Source organism: Salmo trutta, chromosome 5 (genome assembly GCF_901001165.1).
Source record: "Salmo trutta chromosome 5, fSalTru1.1, whole genome shotgun sequence".
In the NCBI taxonomy this organism is placed as follows: domain Eukaryota; kingdom Metazoa; phylum Chordata; class Actinopteri; order Salmoniformes; family Salmonidae; genus Salmo; species Salmo trutta.
The window spans coordinates 34,776,572-34,799,824 of record NC_042961.1 but is presented as its reverse complement, the minus strand read 5'-3'; the positions used below and the strand labels follow the sequence as shown (position 1 = coordinate 34,799,824).

Here is a 23,253-nt window from a genome sequence, read left to right as displayed (position 1 = left end):
TTGTGGTCAGATGAGACCAAAATGGAGCTCTTAGACATCAACTCAACTCGCCGTGTTTGGAGGAGGAATGCTGCCTATGACCCCAAGAACACCATCTCCACCGTCAAACATGGAGGTGGAAACATTATGCTTTGGGGGTGTTTTTCTGCTAAGGGGACAGGACAACTTCACCGCATCAAAGGGACGATGGACAGGGCCATGTACTGTAAAATCTTGGGTGAGAACCTCCTTCCCTCAGCCAGGGCATTGAAAATGGGTCGTGGATGGGTATTCCAGCATGACAATGACCCAAAACACACGGCCACGGCAACAAAGGAGAGGCTCAAGAAGAAGCACATTAAGGTCCTGGAGTGGCCTAGCCAGTCTCCAGACCTTAATCCCATAGAAAATCTGTGGAGGGAGCTGAAGATTCGAGTTGCCAAACGTCAGCCTCGAAACCTTAACCTGTTATGGATAGGGGGCAGTATTTTCACGGCCGGATAAAAAATGTACCCGATTTAATCTGTTTATTGCTCCTGCCCAGAAACTAGAATATGCATATAATTGTTTGATTTGGATAGAAAACACCCTAAAGTTTCTAAAACTGTTTGAATGGTGTCTGTGAGTATAACAGAACTCATAAGGCAGGCCAAAACCTGAGAAGATTCCAAACAGGAAGTGCCCTCTCTGACCATTTCTTGGCCTTCTTTATTCTCTTTATTGAAAACAGAGGATCTCTGCTGTAACGTGACACTTTCTAAGGCTCCCATAGGCTCTCAGAAGGCGCCAGAACGTTGAATGATGACTTTGCAGTCCATGGCTGAAAAACAGTAGCGCATTTGGATAGTGGTCGATCTGAGAACAATGAGACGGGCGAGCGCGTGCACGTGAAGAGTCCATTTTGCATTTTCAGTCTTTGAACGAAAACAACGACTCCCGGTCGGAATATTATCGCTATTTTACGAGAAAAATCGCATAAAAATTGATTTTAAACAGCGTTTGACATGCTTCGAAGTACGCGCAGACGATACGCGTCTGCGCGTCACCCTTCGTTACCCTTCGGATAGTGTCTTGAACGCACGAACAAAACACCGCTATTTCGATATAACTATGGATTATTTGGAACCAAACCAACATTTGTTGTTGAAGTAGAAGTCCTGGGAGTGCATTCTGACGAAGAACAGCAAAGGTAATCCAATTTTTCTTATAGTTAATCTGAGTTTGGTGAGTACCAAACTTGGTGGGTGTCAAAATAGCTGGCCTGTGATGGCCGGGCTATCTACTCAGAATATTGCAAAATGTGCTTTCACCGAAAAGCTATTTTAAAATCGGACACCGCGATTGCATAAAGGAGTTCTGTATCTATAATTCTTAAAATAATTGTTATTTTTTTGTGAACGTTTATCGTGAGTAATTTACTAAATTCACCGGAAGTGTTCGGTGGGAATGCTAGTTCTGAACTTCACATGCTAATGTAAAAAGCTGTTTTTTGATATAAATATGAACTTGATTGAACAAAACATGCATGTATTGTATAACATTTATTCCTAGGAGTGTCATCTGATGAAGATCATCAAAGGTTAGTGCTGCATTTAGCTGTGGTTTTGTTTTTTGTGACATTATCTGCTAGCTTGAAAAATGGGTGTCTGATTATTTCTGGCTGGGTACTCTCCTGACATAATCTAATGTTTTGCTTTCGTTGTAAAGCCTTTTTGAAATCGGACAGTGTGGTTAGATAAAGGAGAGTCTTGTCTTTAAAATGGTGTAAAATAGTCATATGTTTGAAAAATTGAAGTTTTCGGGTTTTCGAGGAGTTTGTATTTCGCGCCACGCCCTATCATTGGATATTGGAGCGGTGTTCCGCTAGCGGAACGTCTAGATGTAAGAGGTTTTAATGACTTGGAGAAGATCTGCAAAGAGGAGTGGGACAAAATTCCTCCTGATATGTGTGCAAACCTGGTGGCCAACTACAAGAAACATCTGACCTCTGTGATTGCCAACAAGGGTTTTGCCACCAAGTACTAAGTAATGTTTTGCAGAGGGGTCAAATACTTATTTCCCTCATTAAAATGCAAATAATTTTATAACATTTTTGACATCCGTTTTTCTGGATTTTTTGTTATTTTTTGTTATTCTGTCTCTCACTGTTCAAATAAACATACTATTACATTTATAGACTGATCATTTCTTTGTAAGTTGGCAAAGTACAAAATCAGCAGGGGATCAAATACTTTTTTCCCCCACCGTAGCTACAGATAACTCTACTATCATCATTATCATGATTTATACCATTTAGGCTTCGCTAGTTATGTTATTCTCTGCTATCTAAAAATAACAGCTAGCTATTCTTTAACATTGCTTGCTAACACTAATAGCTAGCTACCATAGATTAAAGGGTTATCTAGTTATCAAATTTTTGCTAATACACTATCTAGCTAGCTAGATTGTAAGGTAGTCTTAAAATTGGAACCACTAGTGTGCTGACAAAGGATGCTAGCTAGCTAACTTACCAGCTACCTAGCTACAGACAGTTCCTGAGTTCAAAGTTTAAATAACTAGCTAGCGTGCTAATCCAAAAAAGCTACCTAAACAAATTGCATGGAAATTCTGTCATATCAATGTTAGCTAGCTAGCTGGCAGCTAACACAAAGCTAACCAGCAAACATGATCAACATAGCTAGCTAACTGTATCATGCCAAAGATTACCTCGTGCTAAATCGTCTAGCCGAATTTCTATATTCAAAAATACGATTTAGGTTTTACTTAATGCTAGCTAGCTCAATAGCTAGCTAACGTTTCCTGGCTAGATAGGACGGAGTTCCTAGCAAACATTAGCTAGCTAGCTACTTTGCTAGCTTAGCAGCGTGCTAAATCATCCAGCAGCTTCTGTATCCAAAAGTGAAACAAATTGAATAAACCCTCTTTCCTCTGTTAACAGTTTTATTTTGTGAACAACGTTTCTTTCCCACAATCTCTTCTGTCTGGCGTTTGCACACTTTTCATAGCCACGTCCATCCTGATTCTTCACAATGCACTGTCACATGATGTCAGTCAGTGTCAACACCAAATTCTGGGTATGTTCCAGGCCGTCTTCATTTGAAGCGCGTCTCACAGATGGGCAGATTTCATAAAGTCGGGGGAATTTCTCTATAACCAGCGAACCACACCAATAATATGGCTTGCGATCTTCAGATGAGGCCTTCATTCCTGGAATAAATAAGTGTACCAATGCATCATCAGGGATTCAGTCATGAGGCAAGACACATGGGAGTTGACTATTGGTCTGAAAACCAACCATTCCTGTTCCTGGGACAGAGCAACAATGCATCACACCTAAAAGTGAGAAAATAACTATTGTTTAACTGTGCAACCATTGAAAATAAGGTTGCATGGTGATACATAAAGGTTAAAAATTATATTGGCATTTGTAAGTGCATTTATAAATGGTTAATAGCTGGAGGTAAATAGTGGCTCACTATTTGGCAAGAGCTCACTATTTTGACCAATTTGTTATAGCCCATTCATTAATAGTTTCTAAAGCATTTGCAAATATTAAATAACTGTTAATAATGTAATTATAAAGTGTTACCGTATTATCTAAGTGAGTTTCAGAGATGTATTACGATCCCAATTAGCCGACGCCAATGGCTAGTCTTACTGGGTTCCAACGCAAAAAAAAATGCATTACATAAAAAAGACTTTACAATGTGCATACATTTTAAAACATTAACATCTAGTGTGTGTGTGTGTGCATCTATCAGTTACACATACATGTCAGCACATACACACAACAAGTAGGTAACATGGGGGAGAGGTGTTGTGCCTTGAGGTGTTGCTTTCTTTGTTTTTTTAATAGGTTTGCTGTTCACTTGTGCTATATGAGATGGGGTTCCATGCTCTCATTGTTCTGTATAATACTGTACATTTCCTTGAATTTGTTCTGGATCTGGGGACTGTGAAAGGACCCCTGGTGGCCTGCCTGGTGACTATGCAAAATATTTAGAATTTCCAGCAGATTGTCAGTTAGTATATGAATGTTATCTGTTACTAGTGTTATGTTCTAATTCTCAAAGTAAAAAACACAAAGGACATTTATGAAAGCTTAACCAAGTTTTTTCTGCCCAGAGGGTCAATACAGCTGCATTCAGACAAAACATGTTTCCACACCACAAGTACTGTATATACGGTATACTCCAATTTAGGCACTCCTCATTCTCCCCAATCCTTACATCTATTATGGTTTGACAGGAAGATGAAGTAATAGGGTAATTAACCATAATTTCTCCCTTAAGGGAATCTGACCTAACCTCAACCCCTCATTTGCCTATTCCACAGTTGTCCACCCGTAGCCCCTATAGCAATCCTGTGACTTCCTCCCGTCCACCCAGCACATTCCAAAGCCAACTGGATCCTACTGATAACCATTAACTTCTGATGTAAAAAACAGTCTCTATCACTCCTTAGATACTGTACTTCTGAGTATAACAATGTTCCAAATTTAACCCAGAATCTAACACTAGCAAGTTATTAATTTCATGAACCTTGTTTATACGTTCATGTGGACAATTTTTTTGCACTCTTCTGTGATTCTTGATTGTTTTCATTGCTTTACTGGGAGGCTTATCAGTTATATTTATTTTTGAGCTGATAGTGCTTGGTGCTAACAGTGTAACTTAGGTTCATAGGCACATGATTATGGCCAATGACTTTGTTGCAAAGTGAAAGTTAAACAAACAAACAAACCTGATAAAGTACGACTAGAATTTATATATAAATGCCTGGAGTATTTCAATTTTGGAGAATCTCTTATACAATGGGTTAAAGTTATGTATAGTAACCCAAAGGTGTAAAACAGTGAATAATGGCTACTTCTCAGAAAGTATTAAACTGCCAAGAAGAGTAAAACAAGGTTGTCCACTCTTGGCATATCTATTTATTATGGCTAACGAAATGTTAGCAATTAAAATCAGATCCAACAATCATATCAAGGGGCTAGAAATACAGGGCTTAAAAATGAAGGTGTCATTGTATGCTGATGATTCGTGTTTTATTTTAAACCCATAATTTGGATCTCTTCACAGCTAATTGTTGAAGATAATTGTTCTAACCTCTCTGGATTCCAACCAAATTATGAATAGTGTACTATACTACGTAATGGATAACAAAAAAATTTACTTTTACATTACCGTGTAGTTTACAAATAAAATGGTCTGACGGTGAAGTAGAAATAATCAGTATTACTTTCCCAAAATAAAGAAATGATCTCACTTCAATACTTTTTAATAGAAAGTTAGCAAACGTAGATAAGATATTGCTACCTTGGAAAGAAAAATACCTGTCTATTTGTTGAAAAATCACCCTGATTAACTCTTTAGTCATATCCCAGTTTACCTATATGGTTATGGCCTTGCCTACACCTAACTTGTTTTTTAAATTATATGAGCAAAAAATATTCAATTTCATTTGGAACGGTAAGCCAGATAAAATTAAACGGGCCTATTTATATAATGATATGAATTCGGTGGGCAAAAATAATTAAATAACTATTAGACCTCTCATTAAAGGCTTCAGTCATAGAAAAGTTATACTTAAATCTGAACTGGTTCTCTAGCAGATTAGTAAAAATGTCTCATCCCATGCTCAAGAATGGCCTTTTTCCTTTTATTCAGATTACAGCACCGATCCTGTAGAACAGTAGCTATTACAGTGAAATAATACCATGCTATTGTTTGAGTAGAGTGCACAGTTATGAACTTGAAAATGTATTAATAAACCAATTAGGCACATTGGGCAATCTTGATACAACATTTTGAACAGAAATGCAATGGTTCATTGAATCAGTCTAAAACTTTGCACATACACTGCTGCCATCTAGTGTCCAAAATCTAAATTGCGCCTTACCTGGAATAAGACGTTATGGCCTTTCTCTTGCATTTCAAAGATGATGAAGAAAAAAATTCAGTTTTTTTATTTGTATTATATTTTACCAGATCTGATGTGTTATATTCTCCTACATTAATTTCACATTTTCACAAACTTCAAAGTGTTTCCTTTCAAATGGTATGCAGAATATGCATATCCTTGCTTCAGGTCTTGAGCTACAGGCAATTAGATTTGGGTGTCATTGTTAGCTAAAATTGAAAAAAATTGACAGATCTTTTAAACTCAAACATTCTAATTGATAAAAAAAAAATATTTGGGGGAAAAAAATTCTAAAAACGGTATAGTCTTTGTAAATTATATTATAAGTTGGACTGGTGGAGTTATGTCACACATGCTGCTAACAAAAATATGTGGAATTGTCTGCTCTACTCAAAATTACAAACAACTAATTGCAGCATTACTGCAAAAATGGAAGAGGGGAGAAAGTAAGGCACTTGTCTGTCGGCCCTGCATGAAGGACCAAAATTGGTTAAACATTTTAAAAAGTATACTAGTTTCATTTAAGGACCAAAACATGTACAGCAATGCCATATAGATTGCAAAATAGATGGGAAGAGATTTTCGATGTACCGTTTGATGAACTGATACACAAAACAATGCTGGATTCAAAACTTTGAGTTTTTCAATGTAAATTGTTTTACACAAATCTGGCAACCAATATAATGTTATACATATGGGGGATACATCCATCCCAGCTCTGCAGATTTTGCAGCGAAGAGACAGAATCATTATATAATTTGTTTTTGGTACTGTCCATATGTAGCTTGTTTTTGGCCGCACGTTCCGGAATGGCTGAAGAATTGCAACATATACCTGGAGCTAACTCTGCAAATAGCACTATTGGGTGATTTGGAAAAGTCTTAGTCAATCGATCAATAATATAATAATACACCTAGCAAAAATGTTTATCTTTAATTTAGAAACTATGAGAATAGAAAGGTTCCTAACTTTTGTGAAAAATCACAGCACAGTTGAGAAATATATGGCAAAAATAAATCAAAACTGGGGCCTCCCGAGTTTTGCAGCGGTCTAAGGCACTGCATCACAGTGCAGAGGCGCCACTACAGTTCGATCCCAGGCTGTCACAGCCGGCTGTGACCGGGAGACCCATGGGGAGGCACACAATATGCGTCGTCCGGGTTAGGGAAGAGTTTGGCCTGCCGGGATTTCCTTGTGTCATCGTTCACCGAAACATTGGTGCGGCTGGCTTCCAGGTTAAGCAAGCAGTGTGTCAAGAAGCAGTGCGGCTTGGCAGGGTCGTGTTTCGGAGGAGGCATGCTCTCAACCTTCCGTAGGGGAGTTGCAGCGATGAGACAAGATCATAACTACCAATTGGATATCATGAAATTAGGGAGAAAATGGGTGTTGTTCAGATATACAGTACCAGTCCAAAGTTCGGACACACCTACTCATTCAAGGGTTTTTCTTTATTTTTTACTATTTTCTACATTTTAGAACATCCAACTATGAAATAATACATATGGAATCATGTAGTAACCAAAAAACTGTTTAACGAATCAATATATTTGAGATTCTTCAAAGTAGCCACCCTTTGACATGATGACAGCTTTGCAAATTCTTGGCATTCTCTCAAACAGCTTCATGAGGTAGTCACCTGGAATGCATTTCAATGAACAGGTGTGCCTTGTTAAAAGTTAATTTGTGGAATTTCTTTCCTTCTTAATAATTTTCAGCCAATCAGTTGTGTTGAGTGGTAAAAATAATATAAAAAAATACAGAATATAGCCATATTTGGTAAAGATAAAACAAGCACAGAGAAACAACAGTTCATCATTACTTTAAGACATGAAGGTCAGTCAATACGGAAAATGTAAAGAACTTTTAAAGTTTCTTCAAGTGCAGTCACAAAATCCATCAAGCACTATGATGAAACTGCCTCTCCCATGGCAGAACACTGACATTCCTGTCTTGCAGGAAATCATGCACAGAACGAGCAGTATGGCTGGTGGCATTGTCATGCTGGAGGGTCATGTCAGGACAACAAGCTCAGTCCGATGATGACAACAAGCTCAATGACAACTAGCTCAGTCCGATGATGCTGTTACACACCGCCCCAGACCATGACGGACCCACCACCTCCAAATCGATCCCACTCCAGAGTACAGGACTTGGTGTAATGCTCATTTCTTTGACGATAAACGTGAATCCGACCATCAGCCCTGGTGAGACAAAACTGCGACTCATCAGTGAAGAGCACCTTTTGCCAGCCCTGTCTGGTTCAGCGACGGTGGGTTTGTGCCCATAGGCGACGTTGTTGCCGGTGATGTCTGGTGAGGACCTGCCTTACAACAGGCCTACGAGCCCTCAGTCCAGCCTCTTTCAGCCTATTGCGGACAGTCTGAGCACTGATGGAGGGATTGTGTGTTCCTGGTGTTACTCGGGCAGTTGTTGTTGCCATTCTGTACCTGTCCCGCATGTGTGATGTTCGGATGTAACAATCCTGTGCAGGTGTTGTTACACATGGTCTGCCACTGCGAGGATGATCAGCTGTCCGTCCTGTCTCCCTGTAGCGCCGTTTTAGGCTTCTCACAGTACGGACATTGCAATTTATTGCCCTGGCCAAATCTGCAGTCCTCATGCCTCCTTGCAGCATGCCTAAGGTACGTTCACGCAGGTGAGCAGGGACTCTGGGCATCTTTTTTTCGCATTTTTCAGAGTCAGTAGAAAGGCCTCTTTAGTGTCCTAAGTTTTCATAACTGTGACCTTAATTGCCTACTGTCTGTAAGCTGTTAGTGTCTTAACGACCGTTCCACAGATGCATGTTCGTTAATTGTTTATGGTTCATTGAACAAGCATGGGAAACTTTACAATGAAGATCTGTGAAGCTATTAGGATTTTTACAAATTATATTTCAAAGACAGGGTCCTGAAAAAGGGACGTTTCTTTTTTTGCTGAGTTTAGATCATTTTTTTGTAAGAACATAGTATTGTAAGAACATGATTTTAAGAAATGTAGCTTAATTCATTTGATTAATATTATAGTGTTTCTATTCCAAGAAAAACAAAATCCTCAGGGTTTCCGGTCGGGAGAAAGGATTATTAGGACTGGTCGGGAGTAAGGATTATTTTTACTAAGAGCAAAATAATCCTAACATTTCCATACCCTAATTGTAGGCTAACTAATACCCAAACGGAGATTCAGTGAAAATTATCAGATCAGTCCCCATGCTTGTCTCAGAGCAGCGCTTGAAATCATATTGCTTCTATCCTCAATATGCTTTAAGTGCGACAATGTCACACACAATTATTAAAACTCTGAGAAGGGTAATAGGACTTGATCTGCACTGCATATTAAACTGACATTCTTATTGATATATTCCACGCGTTACTGTGTGTTTGAATCTTCTCTCTCTCTCTCTCTCACACACGCACTTGCTGTCTTGACCGCTGAATGCTCGGCTATGAAAAGCCAACTAGCATTTACTCCTAAGGTGCTGATTGGTTGCACACTCTATAACCACTGTTTATATTATTTGACCCTGCTGGTCATCTATGAATGTTTGAAAAGTTTGAAAAATTATTGAGCCTTTATGGCCATGTACTCTTATAGTCTCCAACCAGTTCGGATTTAAGTCTGACTGATGCCTCCGACTTCATATTCATTATATAAATAGGCCCATATGCACCTTCATCAGATGAACCACGACATGTCAGCTAAAGCGATTAATTCATGAATGCATAAAGTCAACCAATGTCAGCCTTTAAATGCTTTATTATCCAAATGTTTAACCTGTTGAGGACAGACGTTCCGCTAGCGGAACCCCGTTCTGCCTGCGGAACCCCTAGCCAACAGCCAATGGCATCGCACGGCGCGAAATACAAAACCAACTAAAATACCACAATTCAATTTTCTCAAACAATCAACTATTTTACACCATTTTAAAGACAAGACTCTCGTTAATCTAACCACATTGTCCGATTTCAAAAAGCAAAACATTAGATTATGTTAGGAGAGTACATAGACACAAATAATCACACAGCCATTTTCCAACCAAGCATATATGTCACATAAACCCAAACCACAGCTAAATGCAGCACTAACCTTTGATGATCTTCATCAGATGACACTCCTAGGACATTATGTTATACAATACATGCATGTTTTGTTCAATCAAGTTCATATTTATATAAAAAAACAGCTTTTTACATTAGCATGTGATGTTCAGAACTAGCATACCCACCGCAAACTTGCGGTGAATTTACTAAATTACTCATGATAAACGTTGACAAAATACATAACAATTATTTTAAGAATTATAGATACAGAACTCCTTTATGCACATTTTGCAATATTCTGAGTACATAGCTCGGACATCACGGCTAGCTATTTTGACATCCGCCGACTTCGGGGTCACCTAAACTCAGAAATACTATTAGAAAAATTGGATTACCTTTGCTGTTCTTCGTCAGAATGCACTCCCAGGACTTCTACTTCAACAACAAATGTTGTTTTGGTTCCAAATAATCCATAGTTATATCCAAATACCTCCGTTTTGTTCGTGCGTTCAGGTCACTATCCGAAGGGTGACGAGCGAAAGCATTTCGTGACAAAAAAATTCAAAATATTCCATTACCGTACTTCGAAGCATGTCAAACGCTGTTTAAAATCAATTTTTATGCTATTTTTCTCGTAAATAGCGATAATATTCCAACCGGGCAACGTTGTATTCATTCAAAGGCTGAAAGAAAAAAATGGAGAAGTCTCTTGACCGCACATCTCCAGTCTCCAGGCTGACCACTTACAAACTCGGCTGCTGTACTTTGCCCAGAGACAGCAGACACCCCATTCCACTTTCTGGCGGCTTTAGAGAGCCAATGGAAGCCTTAGAAAGTGTCACATTACAGCACAGATGCTGTAATGTTGATAGAGATGCTACAGAAGGACAACAAATTGTCAGACAGGGCACTTCTTGTATGGAATCTTCTCAGGTTTTGGCCTGCCATATGAGTTCTGTCATACTCACAGACACCATTCAAACAGTTTTAGAAACTTTAGAGTGTGTTCTATCCAAATCTCCTAATTATATGCATATTCTAGTTTCAGGGCAGGAGTAGTAACCCGATTAAATCGGGTACGTTTTTTATCCGGCCGTGAAAATACTGCCCCCTATCCCAAAGAAGTTAACCTGTCTGGGAAACGTGGGACGTTTGCGTCCCACCCTAGTCAACAGCCAGTGGAATTGCGTCGCGCGAAATACAAATACCTCATAAATGCTATAACCCGAAAACTTCAATTTTTCAAACATATGACTATTTTACACCATTTTATAGATACACCTCTCCTGAATCGAACCACGTTGTCCGATTTCAAAAAGGCTTTACAGCAAAAGCAAAACATTAGATTATGTTAGGACAGTGGTTCTTAACCTTGTTGGAGGTACTTACCCCCACCAGTTTCATATGCGCATTCACCGAACCCTTCTTAATTGGAAAAATAAAATTCAAAACATAGGTATATATTTTACTGGTGCACAAAATGAACCGTGCATCAACATCAGTGTTCAAAGAACAAAACCATTAAAACATGATTTTCACACAAAAACAAAAACATAATAATGAATATTTACTGCAAATCAGTGTGACTTCTGCTGTTGCCTTTCAGAGACCAGTTCAGAAATGCGCGGCTTCACCTTGGCAAGTGCCACTCTCATGTCATTTTCGCAACAAAGTCTGTTCCTTTTCTTCGTTTTTATGTCCAGCATCCTCGAAAAGGATTGCTCGCAAAGATATGTTGTAACAAACGGTATGAAATTCTCCAGAGCTTTCTTAGCAATAACAGGGTACGTTACCATTTGTTGACACCAAAACGTTGAGAGCGTTGTTGTTCTGAAGAGTTGCTGTTGAACCTGGCTCTGCTGAATTTCAATGATTTCATCGAGGTATTCATCATTGACATCTGTTGTCTCAACACTAAACGTGAACGGCTGTCTCACCCATGCTGGATATGACTCTCTTGTAGGGAAGTATCCGTCGAGAGACTTTGCAAGCTCATCTAAGTGCGTGGCAATTGCTTGCTTCAGTTCCGCGGGTACAGAAATGTCTCCGATTCCAGATACATCTTCGATCTTACTTACACAGTCGTCCAGCAGGGGAAAGTTTGCGAAGTTATCGTTCTCTGTTCGTCGTTTCCATAACGGTAGCTTTTTTTGAAAAGCCTTCAGGTTTTCTTCCGCTTCGATGATGATGATGTTGATGATGATGATGTTCGATGCTGTGAGGATCGGTTTGTTGATGGGTACAAAGCCGAGAACAGGCAGAGTAGCCTTTTCATCGAATCTGGCTCTCTTCACCTTGAATTCAGTGAGCGTTGTGTTCTTGTATTGTCCATTTCCATGCAGCTTAAGGAAGTGTTCTCTTAGTTTTGCCGGTGCTAGACTAGAATTGCTCAACTTGGCATTGCAAATCATGCAGTTAGGACGCTGACTCTCATCACGTTCCGTTATACATGTGAATCCATATTGTACATATTCGTCCGACCACTTTCTTTTTTTGCTCGACATAGTTAGTATGAAGGGATTAAAATATTAAGAAAGAAATCACACGACGTACCATCACGACAGTCACAATTCGACTACTGAGCGCGCCAAATTCCCTGCAGCACAGATAGGCCAAGCGATGTTGCGTGATCACCTGCAGCCAATGATGGCCAAGCGGGGCGTGTCATCACGAATCATATGAGTCGGGTGTGTGTCTTGACCTCCGCCGAACCCCTGAGACTGACTCACCGAACCCCTGGGGTTCGATCGAACCCAGGTTAAGAACCACTGTGTTAGGAGAGTACCCTGCCAAAAATAATCACACTGCCATTTTCAAAGCAACTAGCATGCATCACAAATACCCAAAACACAGCTAAATGCAGCACTAACCTTTGACAATCTTCATCAGATGACACTCCTAGGACATCATGTCACACAATACATGCATTTTTTGTTCGATAAAGTTCATATTTATATCTAAAAACAGCATTTTACATCAGCGTGTGACGTTCACAAAATATTTTCCCTCAAATGCTTCCGGTTTATCAGCGCTACAATTTACAAAATTACTATTCGAAAACATTGGTAAAATATAATATTGTCATTCAAAGAATTATAGATTAACATCTCGTGAATGCAACCGCATTGCCAGATTTAAAAATAACTTTACTGTGAAATCACACTTGCAATAAACAAGGTGCTATGCTCAGAAAAATAGGCTAGGCGATACAGGTTAGCGCCATCTTGGACTCATCTAAAATCAAATATACTATTGTAAATATTCACTTACCTTTGATTATCTCCATCAGAAGGCACTTCCAGGAATCCCAGGTCCACAACAAATGTAGTTTTGTTCGAAAAAGTTAATAATTTATGTCCCAATAGCTCCTTCTTGTTAGCGCATTCCGAAGGCTACTCAAAATGTACGAAGTGCGCGGGACTTGTCATCACGAATGTGCAAAAAAAATGTATTTACGTTCGTTCAAACATGTCAAACGTTGTATAATATAAATCTTTAGGGCCTTTTTCAATCAGAACTTCAATAATATTCAAGGCGGACGATTGCATTGTCTTACAAAACGTTTCGGAACGAAAGAGTACCCACGGGCACACACGTCATAGTAGTAATGGCCCTCCCTCTATGACAAACTTTCCAGGCCTCTCGTTCGGTCAGTTTTTACCAGAGAAGACTCAAACCACTTTGTAAAGACTGTTGACATCTAGTGGAAGCCTTAGGAAGTGCTAAATGAATCCTAACTCACGGTGTGTTTCATAGGCAAAGGGTTGAAAGTGATTCCACAAATCAGATTTCCACTTCCTGTTAGGATTTGTCTCAGGGTTTTGACTGCCATATGAGTTCTGTTATACTCACAGACACCATTCAAACAGTTTTAGAAACTTCAGAGTGTTTTCTATCCAAATCTACTAATTATATGCATATTCTTTCTGGGTAAGAGTAGTAACCAGTTTAAATCGGGTATGTTTTTTATCCGGCCGTGAAAATACTGCCCCCTATCCCCAAGAGGTTTTAAAGTGCATGTGGGCGACGAAGAGAATGCATTTGACTGTTAGCACTTTCAGGAGGAATGGAAAATTGCGTGTCAATTCATATACCATGTGTCATCGAAAATCTCTTCCCAACTATTTTGCAATCTATATGGCTTTCCTCTAATAATTACATTTAGAGGATAGGAGGATTCTAAATTAATATCTAAGGTGTATTTTTCATTAGGGAAGATCTGGAAAATGACATGCGCAAGAGACGGTGGTCATATTTTTCCTTTTAGAGACTATAATACATGGCATCCAGGTTAGGATAACCAAAACATTTCTTCATTAAAGATTATCAGAAGGAATGTTGGTCCAAAGCCATGAATGAGTGAGTCACTCAGCTTTATGTAGGTGCCGAGGCTATATTACATTATTATACCTTTATTTCAACAAGGAAGACAGACAGACCAAGGTCTCTTTTACAGCTGGGCCCTGCGTATACATGTTTACACATAAGGTTTAGTTACAATGATTAAACTACACAAGACAAAACGATCACAGATAACACAAAAATAAATACAGGAGGAGATTTTTACATTTACACAAGGGTTATTCCCCTAACAGCACAAGAACCTCCATTACCCAAAGCAGTTACAAGCAATACAAAAATAAAATTCCATAAGCAAGGAGCGTTACAGGAAAAGGCAGCCATACCCAACTCTGTAGAGATCGCAGGGGCCTTAAGTGTAATCCATGCTTGAGACCTGGTTTTAGGAATTATAATTATAATGTTGATAAGTGATGATAAATAAGAAGGTAGTTTATTCAGAAGTGCTTTATAGACAAACACGAGAGCATGTTGTTCTCGTCTCATGGACAGCGAGTCCAACCCACATTTTGATATAAAACACTGTGGTGAGTTCTGTAGCTAGCACCCATAAGTGCGCAATGATAAGTAGCATCCAGCGATTTAAGTGTGGATGCCGTAGCATGCATGTAGATAATATCCCCATAATCTATAATAGACGTAAAAGTAGCTTGCACAATTTGTCTTATATTTGTAGAGGACAAACATGTCCTGTTTCGATAGAGGAAACCTAGTTTGATTTTTAGCCGTTTACAAAGTTCATCACCATGCATTTTAAAAGACAGTTTATCATCCAACCATATCCCTAAGTATTTATATGCAGAGACCTGATTAATTCAAGAGCCATCTAAGCTCGTAAGTGCAAGTGTATTTTCTTCCAACTTTTTGAACCTATTAAAAATCATAAAATGTGTTTTCTTTGCATTTAAAACAAGTTTCAGCTGTAAAAAAGACCCTTGTAATATCTTAAAACCTGTCTCCAATTGTGATAATGCTTGGTCAGCCATTGAAGCAATAGAGTACATGACAGTGTCATCAGCATATAGATGAATTTGACACTTTCTTACCGCATCACCGATATTGTTTATGTAGAGAGTGAACAGTAATGGACCAAGTATAGAACCTTGTGGGACCCCTTTAACCAACTCCAATGGCTCCGACTGGATGCTGTCGACTCTAACAGCCTGACTTCTATCCTTTCGATAGTAATGAAAACAACAACAGGCATCTGATCCCAGACCTATTAACGACAGCTTACCCAAAAGTATCGCATGGTCTACAGTGTCAAATGCTTTAGACAAATCTATGAACAAGGTGGAACAGTACTTTCTATTATCTAGGGCATTAGTAATATAATTTACAACACGTTCAGTGGCCGTAGTGGTACTGTGTTTAGGTCTGAAGCCAGATTGATTGCTAGAAAGAGTATTGTTAACAGTTAAAAATGATTGTAGTTGCCTATTCACCAATGACTCTAGAATTTTAACCAAACAGGAGAGCTTAGAGATGGGCCGATAATTGTCCAATTCACTACCATCACCTCCGTTGAGGAGTGGTAAAACAAAGCTGTTTTCCAAGCTTTAGGAATCTTTCCCACGACTAATGTTTGATTGAAGATGTGCGTCACTGCACTAGCATTTTTTTATTTATTTTTGTGTCATTTAGCAGACACTCTTATCCAGAGCGACTTACAGTAGTGAATGCATACATTTCATTTCATGCATTTTTTTGTACTGGCCCCCCGTGGGAATCAAACCCACAACCCTGGCGTTGCACACACCATGCTGGCGTTGCAAACACCATGCTCTACCAACTGAGCCACAGGGAAGGCCGCAATGATAGGTGCCGCACACTTGAGTAAATATGGATCCAGATTGTCAACGCCTAACGATTTCTTAGAATCTATAGCAGATAGTGCTGATAAGACCTCATCTTCTGTGACTTTTTGGAAATTAAAAAACGGCTTTCTGTTTTCCACATCAGCTGCTACAATAGACCGATCAGGATCATGTTGGCCATCACCAGCATTTAGAGAGATCACTGTCATAGCACTAAGAAAATACCTAGATTTTGCCTTTTTTTATTCTGCCAGTCCATTTATTTCTCAATTGCCTAAAAAGCAGCCAATCAGCTGTTTCACAAGTTTTCCTCGCCAAAGCCCATGCTTGATTATTTTGCAGGAAAAGGATTTTCAAATCAAAGGAGAACCAAGGATTAGTTCGATTTTTTTACCCAAAGTCGCTTTAACGGGGCATGTTTATCAGCCATGGAAGTAAAAATGTGTGAAAAGAAAGAGAATGCTAAAACTACGTCCATTATGTAGTTTACGGATAAAAGCTCTGAGTATTAAAGGTCATGGATAAAGGCTTGCTCTGAGAAGTGTTTATAGTTTCTCTTTAGAATTATACAGGGGTCAGGGTTTTTTAGCCTAATGTCTCTGATACATGCAATAGGGCAGTGGTCCCTGATGTCATTTGCAAATAACCCACTAGCTATATATTTGTGAGGTGTATTTTTTAAGATAAGGTCTATTAATGTAGACTTTTTGGGTCTTTTGGATTAGAACGGGTAGGTATAGTTATTAGTTGAGTAAGATTTAGTTCGTTACAAATGTCTTTTAATTTAAGAGATGCTGGCATCAGCCAGTCCAGATTGAGATCTCCGATAATCAATAATTCAGAGTTTGCATAATTAGACCTTAACTCAAACAATTTGCATAGAGCAGATACAGGAGCTGAGGGTGAGCGTTAACCTCTCTGGGATATGTGGGACGCTAGCGTGAAATAGCAGAGCGCCAAATTAAAAACAACAAAAATTTCATAATTCAAATTTCTCACACATACAAGTATTATACACCATTTTAAAGATACATTTATCGTTAATCCAACCACAGTGTCCAATTTCAAAAAGGCTTTACGGCGAAAGCATACCATTAGATTATGTTAGGACAGCATCTAGACGAGAAAAACCACACAGCCATTTTCCAAGCAAGTAGAGGCGTCATAAAAACCAGAAATACAGCTAAAATTAATCACTAACCTTTGATGATCTTCATCAGATGGCACTCATAGGACTTCATGTTACACAATACATGTATGTTTTGCTCGATAAAGTTAATATTTTTTTTTTTTTTTAAAGTTTACATTGGCGTGTAATGTTCAGAAATGTTTTGCCTCCAAAACTCATGGTGAATGAGCACATCAATTTACAGAAATACTCATCATAAACGTCGATAAAATATACAACTGTTATGCATAGAATTAAAGATAAACTTCTCCTTAATGCAACCGCTGTGTCAGATTTTAAAAAAGCTTTACAGCGTCCAGTCACCAAAACAAGCCATACAGATACCCGCCATGTTGTTGAGTCAACAAAAGTCAGAAATAGCATTATAAATATTCACTTACCTTTGATGATCTTCATCGGAATGCACTCCCAGGAATCCCAGTTCCACAATAAATGTTTGTTTTGTTTCGATAAAGTCCATATTTATGTCCAAATACCTGTTTGCGCATTCAGTTCACTATTCCAAATGCAGAAGGCGCATGCACTAAGTCCAGACGAAAAGTCAAAAAAGTTGCATTACAGTTTGTAGAAACATGTCAAACAATGTATAGAATCAATCTTTAGGATGTTTTTATCATAAATCTTCAATAATATTCCAACTGGACAATTCCTTTGTCTTCAGAAATGAAAAGGAACTCAGCTCGCTCTCACGGCAGCGCGCATGACTGAGCTCATGCCAATTTTCCAGACACCTGACTCCAATAGCTCTTATTCTCTCCCCATTCACAGTAGAAGCCTAAAACAACGTTCTAAAGACTGTTGACATCTAGTGGAAGCCTTAGGAAGTGCAATATGACCCCACAGACACTGTACATTGGATAGGCAATCACTTGAAAAACTACAACCTCAGATTTCCCACTTCCTGGTTGTTTTTTTCTCAGATTTTTGCCTGCCATATGAGTTCTGTTATACTTACAGACATCATTCAAACAGTTTTGGAAACTTCAGAGTGTTTCCTATCCAAAATATGCGTATCCTAGCTTCTGGGCCTGAGTAGCAGGCAGTTTACTCTGGGCCCGCTTTTCATCCGGACATGAAAATACTGCCCCCTACCCCAAAGAAGTTTTAATAATGCATTATGAACAAGGACCACATTTAGAACTAAGCATTCATACTGTTTCGGACCAGAAGTTGAAATGGACACAGTGCCATCTAGGTTGCATTTAACATATATGGCAATACCTCCACCTCTACCCACTCTGTCTGCTCTGTAGATATTGTACCCAGCTAACAGAACATCTGAGTCTGGAACAGAGACACAGAGCCAGGATTCAGATATAATCAATATGTCAGCATGTGATTGTGAGACCAGTATTTCAATAAAATCAAACTTTTGGATCAAGCTTCTAATTCCAAGGCCACTGTTTCAAGAGCTCATACCAGATGGAGCATTCAAGGTAATATTACATGAGCGACGCTTCCTCGTGTAGCTACTGACAGGCCTGAGTTGGATGGAGATGAGATTACTTCTAACAGTACCCCTCTGCCTGTGCAAGGAAGTGGCAACACAGTACCTTGACAATAGTGTAACAATAACATAAAGTCCATCAAATGTTTCGTCCATGTTAGCAGCACCTGTAGAACTATTTAAAGCTGTGGGGGTGTAATGAGTATAGTCTGATGGGGAATCGACCAATTCCGAGTATCAACCCTATAGTGAGGCTATAGTGAGAGCCAGGTTTGAGGAGAGAATGCTTGTACCATACCTATTCAGATGTAATCCATCCTGGAGAAATACATTTGGTCAATGTAGGAAAGCTGCAAAATTGTCCACATATTGTATGCTTATTGAACAACAATAACCATTAAGCCAGATGTGTGGCTGGCGTATACGACTGAAATTATTATCCGTAGAGCGTGGAGACGGGAGTGGGCCTGAAATAATGCATTGTTTACCTGATTTAAGTTGAGTATGAATCAGTGATTTAATGTCCTTTTTAAGTTGCTCAGATTGCTGTAGTTTAATATAATTTGACCCTACATGGACAGTGATAGCTGAGGAAGTCGGGGGTTTACTAATGAGTAGCGGTAACATACAGTCAATGTCCTGGGTCCGGGCACCCGGGTAACAGATGGTCTCTGCTTTCCTAATAGAAACATTTTGGATCATGGATGTGCCCCAATAAGGACAGTGGGACTGCTGCTTGGTAAATGTTTTAAGTTGCGTCTCTCTTGAGTTATCTTCCTCCTAGAAAGTTGTTTGGGGCTAGTTGTAGGGCTGTTTCGTTGAAAATTGTTTAGATGGCAGGGGTCCACTTGCTTCCGGGCAGAGTTGTTTGTTCCTTTGGAGACAACGACAGAAACCTCAGACTCTTCCAATTCCCGGTATCTGTTTCCCAGTTCCAAGGCATCACTTTGCCTTGCCATTTTCCTGCCAAGGTTTTTTGGTTTTACAGTAATCCATGGCTCCTGAGGCGGAGCAGATGGAGTGGAGCAGTGTGCTTGAGTAAAGCTCCCGGTAATGGCCAGGGCTCTTCTAGCAGAATCAAAGTATATCTCACAGCTACAGGCTCTTCCGAGGCCGCGGTGACAAGCCATGGGCAAGTGGCTTCATTCACCACGTTTTTGGCGGACTCAAGCAAAGAGTCAATCAGCTGTTTATCTTCTTTAAGATGGTGAAGAATAAACACTCTGCCCTCCAATTCAGCGATTTTCTGGGTCAGTTGTTGGCAATTGGCACATCCAGGGATGAGTATGGTCATTATTCTGAGTCGTTAGCTAGCAACGCTAACTAGCTTTGGTGTGGGGGTATGCCCAAATCGAGCTAATACGCTAGCCAGCGTTACGGCACTACCGTGCGTCCAATATTGAGGGTATCTGTTATAAAAAAAAGTTAAAGAAAATGTAAATGTTTGACACTGAAAAATAAAAAGTTCCGTCACCACTGATGCGCAGCGAACTAGGGGGAGTTTTTCATATGACTGCACCATCAACTTGATTATTTAGCAGACATCACTTGCTTATATTCAGTCACCACATGTATTTTAAGAATATCATGGAATATAACGGAAAACATTAGTTTCTCTAAACCTTAGTGTAACAACAGTTTTAGTAAGTAATATGCTACAGGCCAGTTACAGCTTCTTTTGACCAAGTATAAACAAGTATTTTTTCAGATGTGCATGCAGAACAGAGGAATAGCAATTCTTACACTATTGTTCTAAATTCAATCACCTTCTTCATCATCATCATTCAGTTCATTGAAATTCAATTTTGAAGTTGTGCACAATTATCAGTTTCTATTTGGTTTATATCGCCCATTCATTGTCAGGTAGAAACACATTAGGCCTTGGGACCCAAAAGCATAATCAGTGCTCTAACTCCCCCTTTGCGGTGGTCTGGAGCATTGAAGCAGTGACACAGGGTAACGTACTAAACCACAAATGACCTCTAAATCCCGCAGCATAATCTCAAAATGTTTAATTGAGGAACCACTGTACACATCTCAACATCAACTGTTCAGAGGAGACTGCGTGAATCAGGCCTTCATTGTCGAATTGCTGCAAAGAAACGACTACTAAAGGACACTAATAATAAGAAGAGACTTGCTTTGGCCAAGAAACATGAGCAATGGACATTAGACCGGTGGAAATCTGTCCTTTGCTTCCAACAGCTGTGTCTTTGTGAGACGCAGAATAGGTGAACTGATGATCTCCACAGGTGTGGTTCCCACCGTATAGTAGGTGTGTCCAAACTTTTGACTGGTACTGTGTGTATATATATTTACAAAATAATACACACGGGGGATCAGAAATTATGCAGATAATTACATTGATAGAAGCCACAATCTGCAATATTAAAGCTGATCAACCCCCGACCCCCCCAAATAAAATTTTTAATAAATAATAAATTTAAAAAAATACCAAATCAGAGCATGGTTTCTCAAAAGCATTTTAAGGCTAAGTTCATTATTTTAATTTGATTTTATTTATTTCACCTTTATTTAACCAGGTAGGCAAGTTGAGAACAAGTTCTCATTTACAACTGCGACCTGGCCAAGATAAAGCAAAGCAGTTCGACACATACAACAACACAGAGTTACACATGGAGTGAAACAAACATACAGTCAATAATACAGTACAAAAACAAGTCTATATACAATGTGAGCCAATGAGCACCATTGAGCTGGGGAGGCCACTGAACAAAGCAACTGAACAAAGCACTGTTCACCAGTAGGCAGTCATTGTAAATAAGAATTTGTTCTTAACTGACTTGCCTAGTTAAGTAAAGGTTAAATAAAAAATGCTGACCCAGTAAAATAGCCTACATGCGGATTCAGCACCATGTACAGCGACCAATTTGACAGAGGTCCAACAGAGGAAAGTGGAAGATACATTTTATGACAAAATTATAAACGGAAAACAATAAGAAGTCCTTTTAAATAACTTGATGTTCCTCAACAGGCTACACAGAAGCTGGACAAAAATAATGTGCAATATAAATAAAAAAGGGGAATGTATGTTGACTGCAAAATCAATACCATACCAATTGCGTTATGCTAAGACCAGTTTTTGGTCGGTCTGTATTCAGTGGCGTGTATTCATAGATGCCAAGGGAAGCCAGGCTTCCCCCAAAAAATTGACCAAGAAAAAAATACAAAAACATAAAATAATTGGTCTTCTCTCTGGGTTTCATAATTTTCCAAGAGGTTGAATGTATCTCACAGGAGAAGGCATCCGAGCGAGCGAAACAGCGCCCCTTTGTCTCTCTCTGTGTAGGCAATCTATCTGATACTGTCTGGTCCAAACGAGTATGACATTATTGCCGCCCACAGCACTGAAGGCAAAGGAAGCCAGCAAGCATCTGGCCTCCCTTGACAAAAAAAATAGAAAAAAAATTGCCAACCAGCGTTGAGCTAAACTGAGCGAACTCAACTGTGAATGGTCCTGGCGCACTAAAAAAAGTTTCAAGAGAAGCCAGTTTGGATTTGGCATCACTCCTATCAAATCTCATTGAGAGCTTACCTCATTGACAGAAAAACTTCTCGTTGTGTTGTTGTCCTCCAGGGGCTAGCTAGCCAGCTAGCTAAAATTGGCCTTTTCCTAAGTTAGCCATGGATGGAGATAGGAATTTGGACTTGTGGTTTTACTTAATTCTCCGTACTGGCCAATGATTATAACGTCAATTCTGATCCAACCATTAATTCTTACATTGTTGTGCTCCTGGCCTGAGAGGATAGAAGTTCAATATGTAGCTAGATGTCAAAGGCTAATGTGAACTAGCTAACGTTGCCCATGAACAGAAGTTAGGCTAGCAAGCAAGCGTTTTAGCCAGGTAGCCTAGGACAACAAAAAAATAAACGCATGTACTGTATGATAGAGTGATAGACTGTTTCGTCAACATGAAAGAAAGGAGGATGGCATTGGTGTTTCTCTACAAGTAGGGTGTGTCAACATGGTTTTCTGCTTGAACGAATGTACACACACACACACACACACAGAGAAATCAGAACCATGGGCTGCCACATCATATTCAGCTTACGTTGATTGTTGATTGGACTAAATTGTTTTTGGTATCTTTTAGTTGTCACTGTATTAGACTAAGCAGAGGTGATTTGATGGTGTTGAAATGGTGCTGGAATAGTGGAGGCAGCACATGTTTCCTTTGCGACTCTGTGGTTCTAAATTAATACTTGTTTAGTGGTCCGAAAAAGTCACAAACATTAACTTGCTCGACCATTCTGTAGGTCATGTAACTGTCTGTTACTGTACATGCAATATGCTTTGTGGACCACTGGACAGAGGTTGCTATCCGATTTTGTAATAAAACAATGGTGTGGTTGAATTTATTATGCCACTGTGTGTTCTTATTGTCTCTGCCTTTTAGGCCTATAGATCATGGTCACAAGGCATATGAATGAACAGGTTATAGACTAAATCGGAACCATGGACAGCCATGGACAGTGTCTTCT

At 39.3% G+C, this 23,253-nt stretch overlaps 1 protein-coding gene across 16 annotated transcripts in view; it reads left to right on the top strand.

The window, feature by feature from the left end:
* Nucleotides 1–23,253, top strand: part of col25a1 (collagen type XXV alpha 1 chain) — a 406,953-nt gene that overhangs the window by 262,193 nt on the left and 121,507 nt on the right. The gene's annotated exons all lie outside the window — the stretch shown is intronic.